At 41.4% G+C, this 18,139-nt stretch overlaps 1 protein-coding gene across 1 annotated transcript in view; it reads right to left on the bottom strand.

The window, feature by feature from the left end:
- Positions 1 to 14,447, bottom strand: part of SMPD3 (sphingomyelin phosphodiesterase 3) — a 108,567-nt gene extending 94,120 nt beyond the window's left edge. The window contains exon 1 of the mRNA XM_054169829.1: positions 14,194 to 14,447. The gene's annotated coding sequence lies outside the window, so the exon portion shown is untranslated. The remainder of the gene's footprint in view (positions 1 to 14,193) is intronic.
- Positions 14,448 to 18,139: the final 3,692 nt, after the last annotated feature.

Below are 18,139 nucleotides of genomic sequence, written 5' to 3'. Positions count from 1 at the left end.
CATTGGTTGTTTAGTGTAAAAAAAATAATAAAAAGAGAGCCATTGAAACACCTCTGCTCCATGCTGCCTACCACGGTTAATTTCCAAAAACTGCCACTGGAGAAATGGAACTAAGATCTTCGCAAAGGGAAATCCACCCCCCGAGGAGCAGGGTGCCGCAGGAAACCCGGCAAAGGCAGGCCACGCCTTCCCCTCATCGGTCCTCCTCACACCTGTCCGCCTCAGCTGCTCCCTCAGCTGCCGCGACTCCTGCACTCCTCCAGGCTTTTTTCCTCTACCCGCTTCTCTTTTTTTTTCCTTCTTCTGCAAGAAAAAAAAAAAAAACTAAACAAGGGAAGCCCATTTTGGTTACTGTCTGCAAAGTTATCCCCGGCGAGATGGCACATTCGCGAACGCTCCGGGTCCTCGCCCTCTGTAAGGCAGCTGTAATGGCGACCGCTCCCGCCAAGAGGCGCGGCAGCAGAGAACCCTCTTTCCCGCCGCCCTCGCGTTGATTGGCTGCTCGGCAACTGAGAGGGGGACGCGGCGGGAAAACACAACCAGAGGGGAGGGCAAGGCCGCGCGTCAGTGGTGAGGCTGAGCGTGAGGCGCTGTTTGTGCCGTGCGGCCGATGGGCGAAAGGAGGGTGCAGTTGTCGCCAAGAGCCCGCAGCTCCGCTTTGGTGAAGAGTGAGCCATCAGCTGGTGTTCTCCGGATGAAGTACCACCCGTAGGTTATTCTTCTCAGTGTTATGCTTCTTTAGAGATACCTAACGTTAGCCTCAGAAGTAAAGTATAATTGCCTTCGGAGGAGTGGCCTTGCTTTACCTTACCTGCATCAATGCTGTGGCCATGCAGCAAGGTTTTTACCACCACAGTCCACTTCTAAGCCAGGAAAAGGGTGCCTTAACTGATGTCACATCTGATAATGATTAAGAGCCTTGCCATCTTTATTGCTGCCTATCTGTCTGGCTGGATTGCTGACTATTAGCTTACTTCTACCGGTTTCTAAACTGGGAAGTGACTCGGATATGGAATCAGAGGATTGTAAAACTGACAGAAGTTGACTGCTGTAAGTGAGTGCTGCATGAGAAAGAGAGAGTAATTCTGAGATGCAGAAAAGCTGCTCATGTAACCTGCTTGGCCACCTGGCATTTTTGTTGTTGCTTAGTCCCTCCTGGCACCTTGTGGCAGCAATAGCTTTCCTGCCCTCCCACTACAAGTTGACGTTGTTGCAACCTTCTAGCAGAACTGAAATGTAAGAAAATGGTAGGAAAGGGAAATTTGAGATCGCCTGAAGAAGAGGAGAAATACTATGGAAGTGTATTTTAATTGCCAGTATACCTGTAGGCAGGTAGATAGTGGGGTGTGGGAATTGGAGCAGCAGGTTGTGCTCTGTCAGCTCTCTGTGTGCCTGTTTGCCCTCAGTAGGAGAGGCTTCCAGCTGCTCTACTAGAACTCTATAATTTTCAGAGAGAATGCTTTTCTCTAAGACTTGTGCTCCCTACATCTTTAACTTGATTAGAAGTAGATTTAGGTAATCCTACTGGGGATGACTCTTAAACTTCTTTTTTTCTTTCTGTGAATGGTAAGCATATTAATTAATTGTTGTCAGCTGCACTGACTTTTTCTTTTTTGTCATTCTGATGATTTTTTTTTTTTATACTTATTATTATATTAGTGGTTTGCTTAAGTCTATTTTATGTACCCAAAAGTCTGGAATGGATACTTCATAATTATGTTGCTTTTTGCATTAACGTGTGATCTATAATGTTTTGGAGCCATCCCATACTGTTTATTTAATTAGGTTGCCTGGCCTGTGTATTAAAAATCTTTCTGCATCTTGGAAAGTAATCTGATTTTCCAAATACCAGAAAGATAATCTGATTCTCTAAGAAATTTGACAGGATTTAAAAAATTCTGCTTATCCATGCCACAGCCATTTTGATTCTGCAGTAGAGGTGAAAGTCTCAGCATAGCTTAAAGGATGTTGGAAGAGCTGTCTTCAACAATGAGCTTTTTCTGGAACTGTACAGCATGTACTGAAGCATGTATATGTGTAGTAATGCAGCCCTAAATACATAAACGCCATGACAGGATTCAGAAGTATGCAGTTTTCCTCTTGTTCTCAATGACTGGCAACAGTAAGGGGCTGGAAAAATTGTAAGACATAGTCAGTAGTCAACATAGAAACTTATTTAGATGCTCATTTTGATACTATGCAGCTCAGGTTTTTTTTCAGAACTATTGCTTCTTATGATGGTCTCAAGTGCTAACAAATTTGACATCACTTTTTATGAGATCTGAGGACACTTCTCTATGAAGGCAAAACTGCTGAGTTCTTGAACATGTTCTCATTGCATCCTCCACCTCCTGTGCATTTAAATCACTCTTATTTCCAAGAGTATGTTATGCTCACACTTACCAGATTTTTTTATGTAAATGTGAAGAGAAGTGGATTGTACTAAAAATATTTGAAAGCATGCAGAAACTTGATTGCAAATAATAAGTGGGTCTCAAGATATGGGTTTTGACGCTGACTCTTACAAATGCCTGGGATCTGCATACCTGCAGTACCTGGAGTACTGCCTCCAGTTCTGGAGCCCCTATTACAAGAGGGATCTGGAGGTGCTGGAACGTGTCCAGAGAAGGGCTGCGAGGATGAGCAGAGGGCTGGAGCACCTCTCCAATGAGGACAGACTGAAGGAGTTGGGGCTGTTCACTCTGGAGAAGAGAAGGCTCCGAGGTGACCTAATTGTGGCCTTCCAGTATCTGAAGAGGGCTTACAAGAAGGCTGGGGAGGGACTGCTCAGGATATCAGGTAGAGATAGGACTAGGGGGAATGGAATGAAGCTGGTGGAGGTGGGGAGATTCAAGCTGGATGTGAGGAGGAAGTTCTTCACCATGACAGTGGTGAAGCCCTGGGATGGCCCCATCCCTGAAGGTGTTTAAGACCAGGCTGGATGAGGCTCTGGCCAGCCTGATCTAGTGTGGGGTGTCCCTGCCCATGGCAGGGGGGTTGGAACTAGACAATCCTTGTGGTCCCTTCCAACCCTGACTGATACTATGATCTTACTGATAGTAAATCTGTAGCTGTGAGAAATGCAAGCTTTGCAGAAACTATTTTCTTCTTAGTAGACAGACTCTGAATCTGGGGTCAGAGTTTCACAGGTCTTGGCCTCTGACACTGTTTTTCATATTAATACTAGGAGCAAGCTTTGTACAAATGAATTCTAAGTGATTGATTTATCTTTTCGGCGTTTATGTGTATTGAGTGCTTTCTGTACTCACTTGTGAAATCGCACATCTCTGAACTATTTGCTGCTGTTTTTTTGGGTAATGCTCATTCCACTGTCTCTTTGCTTCTCCACTGATGCTAAACTGTCAGGCTTGAGACCTTATAAGTTGCCTGCAGTTCAGCACATCCACATTTTTATAGAAATTGTTGAAATTGCTTGATCCTTTTTCACTTATGTGCTTGGCAGGAGTTCCTTCATGGGTATAGCTGTTGTTTTTCCTCTCTACTGAATGTTCTAGCTCTTGCAGTGTCAGTTCCTTCACCAGCCATCTGTCTTGCTGGCTTACTATCTTAACAGCTCTTCTTCTCAGACAAATGCAAGTCTTAGCAAGTACACCATCAGCTGTTAATTTTTTATTCACAAGCTTTTAATGCAAAGGATGGTTTTGCTGCTGCACACAATATCCTGTATTTCAATCCCCTCAGTTCAGTTCTTGGCATTTCCAGCTGCTTTCTTCAGTTGCCTTCCTTTTTCTAGGTTCTTCCACAACTTATCACTTCATTTCTTTTTCTGAAATATTCCATGTTCTTCAATTTGACAGCCTAGTTTGGTGCAAATTCTAACCAGAATTTGTAGGTCTGAATGCAAGGAAAGTCTCTCCCAGTTCTGTTTGTTGTTTCCTGGTAAATCTATTCTTTAAAAATCTCTGAAAGAGGCATCTAAATAATTTTAGATATTGCATAAGTCAGGTAATAGCTCCTGAGAAACCTAAGATTGGTATCTTGTCGAAGTTGGAGAACAACTTCTTGGTAGCAGTATCAGTGTTGTAGATAGGATAGATTGTCTTGCAGCTCAGGTGCTGGCATATTGCTAAGCAATCTAGCAATCTTTTTGATGAAAAGTTCTATTTGCTTGTAAGCTGATCAAGCCTGGATGCAAAATTGCTTTATGAAGCCTCAAGTGTACACTGTCCCTTATTATAGTAGCAGTTTGTTTTATTTTTGCACACTATACCTGCTTTATAATCTGCCAATAGCTAAAGTCATTTAGATAGTCTCCAGAGCATTATGAACAGCTACTTGATGTTAGTCCATTTTTCAGGGGTAGAAATGAATCACACAGGTAATAATTTCAATAAAGATAGAGGCATACCAGATTTTTTAATATATGTTGATAAGCCTTTCTCAGCCCCTCTGCTGCTTTCCTGGACAAATTCAAATACCATTTATTGCTAGTGCCAGTTAGTCAGCCAGGCATCTGTAGCTGGCAGCTGTCCTTAGGAGGAAGGCCTCAGGAGAGTAAAACTCCTGGGACACTGATTTGCATGTTAGATGTAAGTTTGTCATCTTCTAAGGATCTTTCATATATGTTGTTTCTTAATGATAAAGAAAACTGAGTGTGCTTACAGTGATAACTAATAATTAGTAAGATGGATTTTTATCTCCACACTAATTCTGACCTCCAGGATAAGTCTACCTCCAGGTAAGGGACTGTCTATGCAAGGAAGGTTTGTTTCCAAACTAAACAGGTCTTCTCCCACTGTGATGCTGTTATGCTGGTAGAAGTCTATTCATTCTAGACTGGTCTGTTCTGGGCTAGGAAGTTAAAGCAGTATTGCAATATTGGTAAAGAATTTGTGCTAGTATAATAATTCCAGTGGTACAATAAAGCTTTTAGTCTTTACTACAAGTTATACAGTGCCTTTCAGGCATTGCTAAGGCATTTGTTTTGGTTTGTGGTTGGTTTTGGTTTGTGGTTGGTTTGTTTGTACAGAAAGTGAAAACAGTAAAGTAAGAAAGCAGTCTTAGGCAAGTGAACTTCCTTCCCCTAGGATGTGATTTCCAATAGGAAGGTGCTAGTGCTAGTATTTGAGGCTGCAGAATTTGTTGTCTCCAAAACTCTATTAAGAGAGGTCTCATGTGTGGTCAGGACAACCCTTATGATTAAGTATGACCATGAGAGGCAGATGAATTTGAAAATGTCCACAACTCTGCAATTGTGAACTGGTAACTAAAAAACTTTTCCTCTCTTTAAGTGAAAATGCTTGCTCTTTTGCTAAAACCCAGGGAAGCTTCAGACAGAAGCTGGAGAGCCACAATTTATCTTCCTCCTTGTTACTGGGCTGTACTGGGTAGCCTGGGTTCAAACTAAGGAGTATCCTCATTAAGGAATGTCATCATTGTTAGATGAACTATGTTAAATTAATATGCTGGAAATAACAATAAACTCGCTACAGAGGAATAAAACTATTCACTGGAATGTGATTGGATGGGTATTTTAAGAGCAGACCAAATCCACTTATGTGTTAGGCTAGAAGGAGCTAGCTGCTACTATTAACATAGCATCCTATTAACTAAAAGAAATCTCCCAATTAATTCCCTCTTGAAAAAAAATTCCTTAGGCCTCTCAAGTTTTACAAATGTTATGCTTTAAGTCTCAGTTATCAAAGAAAATTCCTGCTTACAAGCTACTTAAAATTTGAGCCAATATAGTTAAGGAAGTGTAAGTGAAGAAAACCTTACCTTTTGCAACAGGTTAACAATATTTTTCCATCATAGAAAATAAGACAGGCTTTGGCTTCTTAGTTTTTACATTGTATTCTAATTAAATTTACATTTTCTTAACTATCTAAGTCAGTCATGCTTCCCCTTGCCTAGACATGCTCATCTGCAACATCCTAAATTAAGAGAAATGTCACTGTGTAGAATTTATTAATCTTCATACTTTCTAAACTAAGGTAGTCTGTTCCATTTAGTTATAATGGGTTCAATAAGAAGTTAGTTTAAGTAAATTTCCATACTCTGTAAAAGTGAATGGTATGTTATAACTCCTGTTGTGGCACAGACACAAGCAATGAATGAAGAAATCTGGAGCTGGGCCCTGCAGCACTGTCAGAAGTAGCTCTTCAGGGGCAGATTATGAAATTAAGAGCTGTAATCTCTGTTTGACATAGAGTTAATATGCAGCCTTTCCAGAGCTGAAGCTGTTTACTGGTTCTTCCATCTGTCAGGATTTTCCTAGCTTCTTTGGGAAAGAAATACATACATCTGAAACTGATTGCATAGAGGAAAGCTCTCTTTGTGGATATGTTATGGAACCCTTTCTAAGAACTGCAGGTAGCTTCTGGCAGACCACCAGGTGAAGGAGTGAGTGGGTGTAATGGAAGCAGTTATTTATAGTAACTAAAGAAATTAAAAATCTTTTCCCCCTCTTCAGTGCGATGCTTGAAGCTTGTGTGAGAGAAGATAGTGGGGAAAATAACAGACAAAAGCATTAAGAGCTGAGGAGAATGTTTGACCTGAATGGAGGCATATGTGGGGAATTCTTTGTTTATTTCTTTTAGGACTAGGCTTACCTTCTTTCTGACAAAGTTTAGTATGCAAAATCTGTACAAACTAAACTTGAAGGACCTTACCATTGTGAAGTGATGAATTCAAGCATTTTATCGGCTGGCAGAGATGAACTCATCATACTTGTAAATTACTTGTGCAGACTGTCTTGGAAAGACAAAACTGAACATATGAGGCAATACTTACTTCATGCTGACCTAGTGATCTGATAAGGTAGTGTCCTGCATCTAAGGATTGACTCTGGTGTTCCATAGCCTTTTCTTGCCAGACCAAAATGCAGAGTGATGCAATTAGGTGTGCATATCAACAGCCTGTGTGCTGTGTGTCAAAGAGGAACCTCTTCACCTTTGATAAATTTACTGGTTTGCTTTGGAAAGCATAAAAAGGTGAGTATTGGGCCAAAGATGGATGTTCTGAGAGGTGATCAGAAGGCTGGCTTTTAAAAAGTTGCAATTATCTATTTCTGTTGCTCGTGTTACTTGAAAAAGGAAGCTGAAATGACAAATTTCAGGGCCTGTTCACAGTGAATAAAAATAATTTTATTCCCAAGATATGCCCATCCATTTACAGTGCTATACAAGTGGAATTAGGTCTGTCAGTCTGTGGTAGCCAGCTTCTTGTGCTTTATTTCCATTGTCATTGTTCTTTCAAAGGAATGCTTATCATACAGCTGATACCCTGGCAGCAACTAATCTACATAATTGCACCTTATCAGGACAGGCTTTTTTCAGTAATTTTTCTACCTTTGGTGTGGGAGTAAGAAAAGTTTCCTCAGGTCTAGAAACAATGAAGTGCTGTTTTTAGACTACGCAGTCATCTTTACTTTTGCATTGTCTTGCCTTTTCTGAAGGGTACTTGCGGCTTAAAGTTAAAGCTCTACAGAGCGTTGTTTCATCATGAAAAAAAGTGATGGTATGTGCATCCTCTACAACTAGCAAGAATCCTCATCTCCAGTGTGTCAGTAAAATATGCATACTTATGCTCAGGAATTAATTGTGGGCACTAATTCTCAGGGTCTTTCTCTCCCAAAGAGGCACTAAGGGATTCCAACATGTATTTTGTCCTTCACTGATCTCACTCAAAGGGACAAGAGAACACAAACTTCTCTCTATCCTCTGAATAGATTACTAATGTATCCAAGCCCACACAGATATAACAAGTTTCTTATCTTTCTTCTTTGGTCGTTGCCAGTTCTTTAGCTTAGGATAAGAGACTCCTGCCTACATTGTGCTTCTAGACTCTCCCTGTCTTTCCCTTCAGCTGGTAGAGTCGTTGCTGGATTTCAGCTTTCAGCTGGATGAACATTTCTGTAGACAAAGCTTGAAACTGATCTTTCATCAGTATGGCAGTACTGATTTCACAGGAGGAGTCAGGAACTGATTAGTTTTCTGCCAGTCTGTGATATTTGAAGTATTTCAAGGCACACTCAGTAGTTTAATGGATCTTCACTTGTCATTTCTCTCTGAGAGAATTTTTCATTGGTTTTGGAATTGGTGACATTTCAATAGTTCTGCTTAGCAATACAGGAAGGGTGGAGTAGTCTGAATAGAAAGCTTCAGCCTCTCAACTGATAGCTGCTAATTTTTAAAAAAATAATATTTTCCCAGGCAAGATTGAACTCTTGGTGGGTGATGATGAATCTTTCTGCTGGCCTCTTTGTAGTTACCCTAAAGGAGTCCATGGATATTTTTTTGCCCCTTTTTCCAACACGGCTTTGTCAATGTTTAAGTAAGTGGAATAAATTGACTACTTAACTCCTTTTAGCAGAGAGGATATTAAAGCAAGACATCCTGCTTAAAAGTGATCAGTTTCTGCTGCACTTGAAGCACAATATAGATGGGAAAGAACAACAATGACCAAAAAAAAACCAAAACAAAACCAACCAACCAAATAAAAAAAGAAAAGCAACAAAAGCTCCAGACCAGTGTTGAAGGAAAAACTGTTAATCAAATAGAAACAAACTAACTGTTAATCAAATGTTAACTTGTTTAGGAATAGTCAAGAGGGATAGATAGAATCCTGCATTTCTCTCACTTCAACTTGAGGTAGTTTTTAAAATTTATTAAAAGATTGTGTACTTTTGGGAGTCAGATATGGCTTGCCACTTTTTAGAAGTTATTTTTGCTGCTGTTAACACTGAAATAGATTGTTCTTGAGTTACAGCAGTTGACAGAAATCTTAAGTGCCACAGGGAAAATACTTGCCTTGCATTTATTATCTCAGCTTTCAAATTTAAGGAGCTGTATGTGATTAAACCTTGAAGTTATGTAACAGTAATAGAATCCTGTTCAAGTTGCTGCTTTTTAGTAAGCCAGAGTGTGGAGGGTGGTGTGATTGTACGTGATAAAGATTTTCTTTAAGATAGCATTCAGCTGCTCGGGACGGTGCCTAGCACACGCTCTTTGCAGTCTGCACTGGACTCATAGTGTATGTTGTGGTATTTTCCCATGAGACAGGGATATAAGTGTAAGCCTGGATGTACCTCATATTTAAGTTGGAACTTCTCTGTTTACATTACCTAATTGGAACCCATTCTCTGATAGCACATTTCTGCAGTAAGTGTCGTCTTGGTTATCTGAAAAATAGGCATTTTGAATGATCTCAAAACTAAACAGGGTTGTCAGATCTTGTTCTAATTCTGTACTTGATCTGTGTCATAGGTCACATGCTAGTTTCCAAAGTGCAATTTTCAATAGATGCTGTGGGAATGTTAACAAAGAGCACCTTTAGGAATCGTTTCCCATATTTTCAAGATGCCAGTTTAATGTCACCCACTCTGTACTTGTGATGCTGAAATTTTAATGCACCTCCAAAGTAAAGGTACAAAACCATGCCACCAGAGCTGCTCTTCACCTGCAAATGTAAGCAAGAATAGTCCCTATCTGCAAGCATAAGGCTAAGTGGACTGCACAGGCTGAACTGTTCAGCCTGGAGAAGAGAAGACTGGGGAGACCTTATAGCTGCATTTCAGTACCTGAAGGGGACCTACAGGAAGGCTGCAGAAGGACTGTTTAAAAGGGGTTGCAGTGATAGGATGAGAGGCAGTGGTTTGAAACTGGAACAGGGTAGATTTAGGTTGGACATAAGGAGGAAGATCTTCGCAATGAGAGTGGTAAAATATTGGAACAGGTTGCCCAGGGATGTGGCTGAGGCCACATCCCCAGAGACATTCAAGATTAGACTTGATGTGGCCCTGTGCAGCCTGATCTATTTGGAGGTGTCCCTGCTGTTTGTGGGGGCAATTTGACAAGATGACCCTTGAAGGTCCCTTCTAAACTCTGAATATCAGTTGTGAATATCTGTATCTGTGAATACAGATGATTCTTCTTTTATAATATCAGAGATGTCATCGGTCCAAATCTAAATGAAGCTAATGGAAATTCTGTTTCAGAAATGTTACAGAATTTAGTCTTGTGTGTTTTACATGGGATACCTACAAAAAGTTTTGTCAAGTTGTATTCTTTTAGGACAAGTAGCAAGAAGTTTAAGAAAAGGCGGGGGAAAAAGAAATAGCAACAGGAAAAAAAAAATATAAAAAACAACCCCAACAAACTGTAACTTTCTGAGAGCACCTTCAGACAAACATCAGAATAAGAAACCTGAAGAATGACAGAGTGCAGTTCTTATAGACAGATGCTAGTGCAGGCACATCATCTATGCTATCTGTAGAATAGCAGATGAGTGAGGAACACAAACTACAAAGTAGCCTTTAACCTGAAGCTTAGTATGCCAGCAGCCAGAGGGAATAATCATCACACAGACAGAGCAGCAGGCATGCTGCCCAGGCTTCCACTGCCGTTGAGGAGACAGAGCAGCTCACACACAGAGGCTTGCTTGCTGTCTTTTAAATGTACTTGCTAAACTTCAGACTTGTAGCACAAGGTTCAAGGCTGAGATTTCTCAGTCTCTCTCACCTTCACTGAGGTTTTCTGTAATCATGAAGTCACTTGCTCCTGCTTTGACTTAAGATGATGTTTACTAGTCTCCTCATTCCAGTAAAAGCTGAATGACCCTGACAGTGTAGCCACCAAAGAACAGTGTTTGCATGACCAAGTCGGGAATCACCAAAATCTGGTGATTTGCCAGTAGATAAATACAGCCTTATGTGCAGGGCTTACCTGCTTATCCCATCTTCTTCCTTTACTTACCCATCCCAAGCACTAGAAACAGAGTAGTACTTAGTTAAGAGGGAAAATCTTGTGTTAATTGCAATTCTATGTGGATACTGTCCACAAACTACATGTTTTTCCCAAACTAGTTCTTCAAGGCAAAATAAAACAGAAGTGAATGTCTGCATCAATCTTTGTCAGTGCAGCTTGGTTAGTCAAATTATGGACTGTTCCTTTTTACAGCAGTGGCACCATTCAATTATAGTCTAACATTTTACAGTGAGTTTAACCTGCAATATGAAAAAGTATCTGATTATAGCAATTGTGCTTGGAGAGTGGCTACAATCTTTCTTCTGTGTTGCAGAAAGCTTACTATAAATGCTTAAGTATGTGCAAGTTAGTAGGTATATCTTCAAAACTTACCAAGAATATTATTATCTACTTGAAGCAAGTCTCTGGGATTACTCTTTTTAGGCTAGCAGGCCCTCTCTTGTAAGAAGAAGCAGTTCAGTAACTGCTTATTGCGTCGTGTATTTAAATACATTCTTTGAAGGGTAGAGTTGGGAGTATTGTACTACCAATTTAAACACATTTATGGCAATAAGTAAAATCCAGTTATATTTAATGCCAAGCATTGCTAGAATTCAAGCAGAAAATTGGCACTGTACAATGCCTAACGTTAGTACAAGATTTTTTTTGATAATACAGGGTACTTTTGTTCTCTTTCATAAAGGTATGTCTTGTCACTCTCCCTCATACAGAACAGGCTAAAAAAAGCACTAGTCTCTACTTCTCAATTGCACGTTAATTTTTAACCATAGCAATTTTGCACAGATTGTGCTTCTATGGATTTTAAAATCTTTAAAAGAAGAAACCCTTGCTGCATTGCTGTATAGAGCGATCATAGCCGTGGATCTAATGGAACAAATATTTCCAGGTTGGCTTTTTGTGCATGTCTTTTGGAAAAACAGACTTTAAGTGTAATGGAAACATTTCTATAACTTCAGCAGAATACTACAGAAGTTAAAATAAACATATCCACAAAGAGATTGCAACTTGAGATTTACTGCACTGTGCTGGATGCATGATAACTAGATGGGGAAAGTTGCTGTGGACCCTGCATCAGGAAAATAATGTTTATTGCCTAAGCTGACATGTGATTAGCATAAATGTTCTATTTGCAAGAGCCTGCAGCATAAACAATGTTGGGGTAACAGAAGTGTCCTTTTTTAAGTATTTTGGGCAGACCAAAGCATTGGCTCTGTTAAGAGTATGCTGCACTAGCTTCATTGGCACAAGGCAGCTTTGTCTTTGTCCTAAATGACCAGGTGAAAATAGGAATGTGGCAGCAAGCGCCGAGTCTCGGTTCATGAATTATAGCAGGGTAGGGGTGTGGTCAGAGCATGCCGCTTTGCTCTCCTGATATTTTAGTGGCTTCTCAAGAGCTGTTGCAGGCAGCAGCAACTGAAAACATACAACTGAAATGTCTACAGTGCACTTCAAGTATTAAGCCTCTTTCATTCCCACTCAAAAATGAGAACCTATTTTAAGGTTTAACAGTGTCCTTTTAAATTAGAAGCAAACTGCCACAGTGAGATATTCAGAGTGGGTTCGGCAGTGTATGCTGTGGTTACTAAACAGAGCTAGATCCGTTAGGATCAAAATGGTTGATTTGTCACTCTATAGTAATTGTTCCCTGTGGAAAAAATTCAATAGCATAGCTTAAATCACACATAGCTGATCACGTGCTCTGAGGCTTCTGTGGTGCTGAGACTAAAAGGCAGAGGCAGGGAGGAGCTGTGTCAGGCAATCTTTCAATGCTCCTGGGGGGTGAGGCTTGTCTTCCACACAGTCAGTCGCACAAATGGATTTTTAATTTTACAGTAAGAGGCTATTATGATTGTTAACTGAGTTTCTACAAGGCTACTTTTAAGGGCCTGATGTTATGCACCTGCTTGTCAAGGTGCCTATTGGAAGAAGACTTTTTGGATATGCAATGACTGTGAGGTGGTACCAAATCTCTTCCACTTTTTATTACAGTAAATCACAGGAACTGTGAAACTGAAGCCCCTGTAGGATACACTGAATGTATGCTATCCTGGAAATGAGTTACATACATGAACCTTAAAACCATTAGTATTAAAAAAAAAATAAAATCGAGGCAATGAAACATGAGAAGGACTAAGTTTCTGTCCAGACTGGAGACTCTTTAATAACAGAGAAGCTGATGCAAGTCCCATCAAGTTACTTTTTAACACCTGCTTTACTGACCCCAGCAGCTGCTTTCTGCCTCTTTCTCGTTTATTACATGACACAGTAACATGGAAAGCAGGGGATGCCTGATGCACAAAGAAATTCTTCCTTGGTACAGGGTGTAAGTGTTAAAACTAGGCTAATCAGACTGCATTGTTTCTCTAAGGGAAGCAACTTTGTCATCTTAGTTTGGTTCTTCAGTTTCCTGTCAAAATCAGCATAGAAAACTGTGCAAGTTCCTGGTGTTGCTGCATCCAGGTCTGATGAGTTAAACTTTTCTCCCTATCTCCACCCAAGAAAAGTGCTGAGTTTCTGTTTTGCTAGCTTCCTCCTTCCTATGCACTCTCAGAAATTGTAAGGCAACCTGTATGACTGATAATAATATTTTTTTTTTAAAAGCCCAGCTGCAGCCTACTCCTCTCTAGGTAGAATATACAATTTTTTGACACCTAAGGAATACTCACCAGTCCTTTGATAACAGAAGCCACTACATATACAAGCAGTTAAGAATACTTGCTGTTTGATTATGCATGTTTAATATGCTTGCTCGGTTCCCTATTCATCACCCAGCACTAAGAGGAAGCCTGAAGCATCAGGGATAGCAGCACAGTGGTTGGCTGAAAATGACTGGCTTCATGTAGGATGGAACTTGTCATTTGGCCTTAAATATAGTAGATTTTTTTTCCTCCTTTTTCTGACCTATTCCTGGAAACAATGTGTATGTTAGTCTGTCTCTAACCTTCTGCTGCTTGTCCTAGCTCTGTGGTGGGGCTGGTAATCCATACAGAAATAAATAATAAATTAATTCTGTGCAAAATCTGTACAATCACTACAGTTAAGGAGGGTACTCCAGGAAACCATTTTGCAGACTTGACTGTAGCACTGCCTTACCTGTATGACAAACACTGCCTTTATCTTTCCCACCCCTCAACCACGAGAACAAGAACATGATTCCAAAAGCAAATTAATATATTCAGGTGGGCTTTTCCTCTACGTGTAACAAGCAGAGATATTTACAGTTAATCAGCCAGCATCTCTTCTCTTCCCCTCCCTACCCCTAGAAATTACAATAATGAAACTACTTTAAAAGCATATGCACTGCACCGCTTTGTTCCCCGCGGTCCGCCTCGCGGTGCTCGTTCCCCGCCACACAACTCGCGTGTTCGTGAGCCTCCGGCTCTCCTGTGGAGCCGGGGCCTCCAGGCAGCTGGGGGCTGGGGGGCGGTGGGGATGCAATGCGGCTGGGCGCGGAGAGAGCTTTTACCTGCCGCGTTCCCTCGCGGAGCCAGGGGTGCCTGGAGCTGCTGCATCCACGCCGGGCGGGCGGGCGCTCAGAGTGCCTGGCGGAGGTGGCTGGGCGCCGGAGCCATCGCCGCGCCGGGGAGGGAGCGCCGCCAAAGGGAGCGCCGCCGGAGCCTCCGTAAGCCGGGGGGAGACTCAGCACCTGGGCGCTGAACAGCTCCACGGAGCGCCACAGGCGGGGCCGGCGCCTCGCTCCCCGCCCCTGGGCGCGGGAGGGCCGCGCCGCCGCCCGCCTCCCGCCTTCCGGCTCGCTGCGCGGCGCTGCGGCCGCCCCACCCCGCTCCAACTGCAGGCGGGGACCCGGGCCGCAGGCGGGGGCTGAGCCGAAAAGGCGGGAGAGACCACACTTCCCAGCCGCCCCTGTGGCGGAGGCAGCCGGGGCTTGTAGTCCTCTTGTTGGAGAGTACTGGTGTTGGGGCTCGGTTGGGCGGTGCCTTCCGTCGGGCGCCGTAAGGGGGGCTGGCTCTCGGCCCGCCTGCGGTTGGGGCCGTGCGCCTCTCCCTGGTGTGTTTTGGGGGTAGAGGTGCTGGGATCCGTCGGCTCAGCGTGATTTTCCGCTCCTTGCGAGCCGCGGAGGTCCTCCCAGAAGGCGGTTTGGGTGCCGAGGCTGCCCCTCACTGGTGTGCTGTTGGTTGGTCCTGTGCTTATAGTGGAGACTTCAAAACGTTTGAGTGTTCTTTCTTGTTTGCTGTCTTCCCTATCTCTCCACCCCTTGTTTTAATCGGAAGTCTACTACAGTGCTTCCGTAGTGTTGGGGGCGGTGAAAAAAAGTGATATTAATAGTTCTAAGGATGTCAGAAAGTACTGAAAGCTGTGCTCCTTCTCACCGAAATTCAGTAGCTAGGAGTTATGTGTAAGCAGTTAGACAGACAGGACTCTGCCATGTTAATGAAAAGGAAAGCACTACAAAATATACTATAACCCAGTTACACTGGCTTTCAGAGAGGCATATCTAACGCCAGTGTTTATACAGGCTCTTCAGATTATTATGAAGCAGGGGGAGTTGTTAACTTACGAATTAACTGATACAGTATTTAATTTTTCATTTAAAGAAAAAGTAATTTTTCAGAGTAGTTTTAATTAGAAGAGCCCTAGGTGATCCTGCTTTTGGCAGTGGGGTTGGAGTCAATGATCTCTGGAGGTCCCCTCCAACCTCTAACATTCTGTGATTTACACTTTAGTTAATGACCACAATGTGACAATCTTTGAAGAGTTGTTGCTGACAAGTTAATGGAGAAATCTGAGTACTAGCCCATTTCTTACCCTGAATGTCGGGGTGTTGAAAGGTGCTGAAGGCTTACATATAGAATACTGTATGTTAGGGTTGCATTGCTGCTTTGAATTCCTGATATCCAGACACAGCCCTCACCCGGGAGAATGTTTTTAGCAACTGTGCTGTATTCAACCTGGCAAACCATATGATGGAAAGCTAAGACTACCAAATTAGACTAAGCAGCATGTTTTATTTAAACAATGTCACCAAAACCTTCCTTTAGGTTATCTTCATCTCTGTGTGGTTTATTCTAAGTTAGTGATGCAGAAGTTAGGTTTACTGCTTCTCTTTTTGCAGTGGGTAAATATGAAATGATTCCTCATCCCCTTTCATATACTTTCTTGGATAGTTCTTAAATGTAACAGATTTCCTTGATGGAAACTGGATCATTCATCTACACCCTGCTGTGCAAGTTCACTTCTACAGCTCTCCAAAAAGGTGAGAATTTGACACTGAGTCTGATACTACATGTTGCATAGTGATTCTTGGATCTAAAGTAGTGAGGTTTGTGTTGTAATGGATGCCAGCTCTGGTTCTATGATATATGCCACCAGCATACTAACTTGATCACAGTGGGGTGAAGTATGTGGAATACCTACAGCTGTTTGATAATTGTTCTAATCTTTGCTACATGATTACTACTAAATTACTTCTTGAAGTACCTTCCCTGGTGTTTCCACAAGACTCACATAGATCAAAATTATGTAACCTCAGTTTCCTGCCTGAATTTTTCAGCATTATACAATTGTAGCAGAATATAGTAGCTAATTTTCAAATAACTTTTGTTTTACTGAAGCAAATTGTAGGTGTGGAAAGTATTTGTGGAACTATTTGTGAAATGCTTCACTTCAATAATAATCTCAAGAACCATTATTCAGTGAGTTCTTGATACAGTAAAGGACAAGTCATGGAAAACAACCTCTTCCTTTTGTCATTTCCTTCACACTCAAGTAGTGATAGAATGTGCTTGCTCAAAGCTGAGGCTTTGGTGCACTCTTTGAGCTCCTTTTTTTCTATATCTGAGACTGTAGGAAACTCCCAAATTACAAGATCACAAATAAGCAAACATTTTGGTGCTTATGTTGAGGAGAGACAGTGCAACTCCCTGCTCATTGCTCTTGGTTTCCCCACCCCATTAATCTTAGCGAAGCCAAATTTGTTTGTTAGCTAAAAGGATCCTGCTAAAGCAATAACCATTTTCTTCTTTTCAAGGGAGAAAAACTGAAACACATCAAAAATACTTTCAAAATAGTTCTGAATAATCTGAATCTATTAATTCAACAGTAACACAGTTCAGATTGTCTTTCAATTAAAGGGTTTAGTAACTAAACCAAATTTATACAGGTAGCTTTGTTAATCCAAACTTCCAGTCTTGCATCTTTCTCTTCTCTTTTGTACCCACTTCTGAACTATAACATCTTGAGCAACAAAACAGAAAAACAAACATAATTTTGTTTCAAAATTCACATAGACATTCCTGAGAATCATTGAAACTGGAGCTAAGACTGCCTAGGTTAAGGTTGTTCGAGACAGAAGTAAAAGTGGAATAACATCAAGTCAAACAGGAAGAGTTCTTTAAGATCTTACATGGGCAGTTGTCAGCCATTCAGCTGAATAACTGGATTCATGGATCCTGGTTTCTGCTAAACAGCAGCTGTAGTGTGCTGTTGTCAGCAGCAACCAGTCTGCTTACCCTGCAGACAGTGACTCCCATTTTCCCACATGCATGAAACAGATCCAGGGCAATCCAGACAGAAAATTAAAATTCTTCCCAGTTTCAGTGAAATCCTGTGTTGGTCTCAGCAGCAAGAGAAGATCACTAATGCTATTTTCTACAGATACCTCACATGTTGCTTGGTTTTAGTTTGTTGTACATACAAAGTCTTATTGATGGGCTTAGTAAATATTTAATTAGATGTGCTGAAGGATCACTGATCATTCTGTCTAAGGATTGCCAAATTATGCTTCCAAAGGTTTTCTCTTATTAAGTGAAAGAAAAACAGATGTCACGATTCATCCTCACTATCTCCCTTTTCTAGTCATCAGTAAATTATAACCATACAAGGTCAACATTTTCTTTGCCTTGTAAGGAAATAAGCTGGCAAAATAAAGGAAAGCAGTTAGGTAAAGAAACTAAAGCCGAGAACGAAAGCAGAGAAAGCAAGGTATAGTGAAGACTAAGCCAATGAGACAAGTATTGCAATCATTACCTGCAAGTTCTGGTCTGTCAATGTTATGAAAAGATATGTTTTGGTTGTATGATTTAATTGTATACTTTCATTTATTAGCATCCACAGTGGGGCATTGTTTTCTCCAGTCTGACTTTATGCAATGCTTTCTGACACACTCGCTACAGACCCTAGATGAAGAGTGGAACAACGTGAGACAGGAATGTTGCTTATAAAAGAGAAAAGCCTATGCCTTGACATCTGCCCTTTTTATAAAGAAAAGAGATCTGATTACACTAACTGTCCTGTTGTCAGAAAGGAAGGATAAGGGGCCTCATAATGACTACACTGAAACTGTTAGGAGGTAAAAGCTGATCAAGAAAATAAAGATGGGTTGGTTTCCCACTAATAGTGGTGTACTGATAAAGAAAAATGTTTTACTGGTAAAGCCCCCAAAGGCAAGTTTG

Source organism: Dryobates pubescens, chromosome 19 (assembly GCF_014839835.1).
Source record: "Dryobates pubescens isolate bDryPub1 chromosome 19, bDryPub1.pri, whole genome shotgun sequence".
In the NCBI taxonomy this organism is placed as follows: Eukaryota; Metazoa; Chordata; class Aves; order Piciformes; family Picidae; genus Dryobates; species Dryobates pubescens.
Note: the sequence above shows the minus strand (reverse complement) of the source record. Positions and strands in the feature narration are given on the sequence as shown.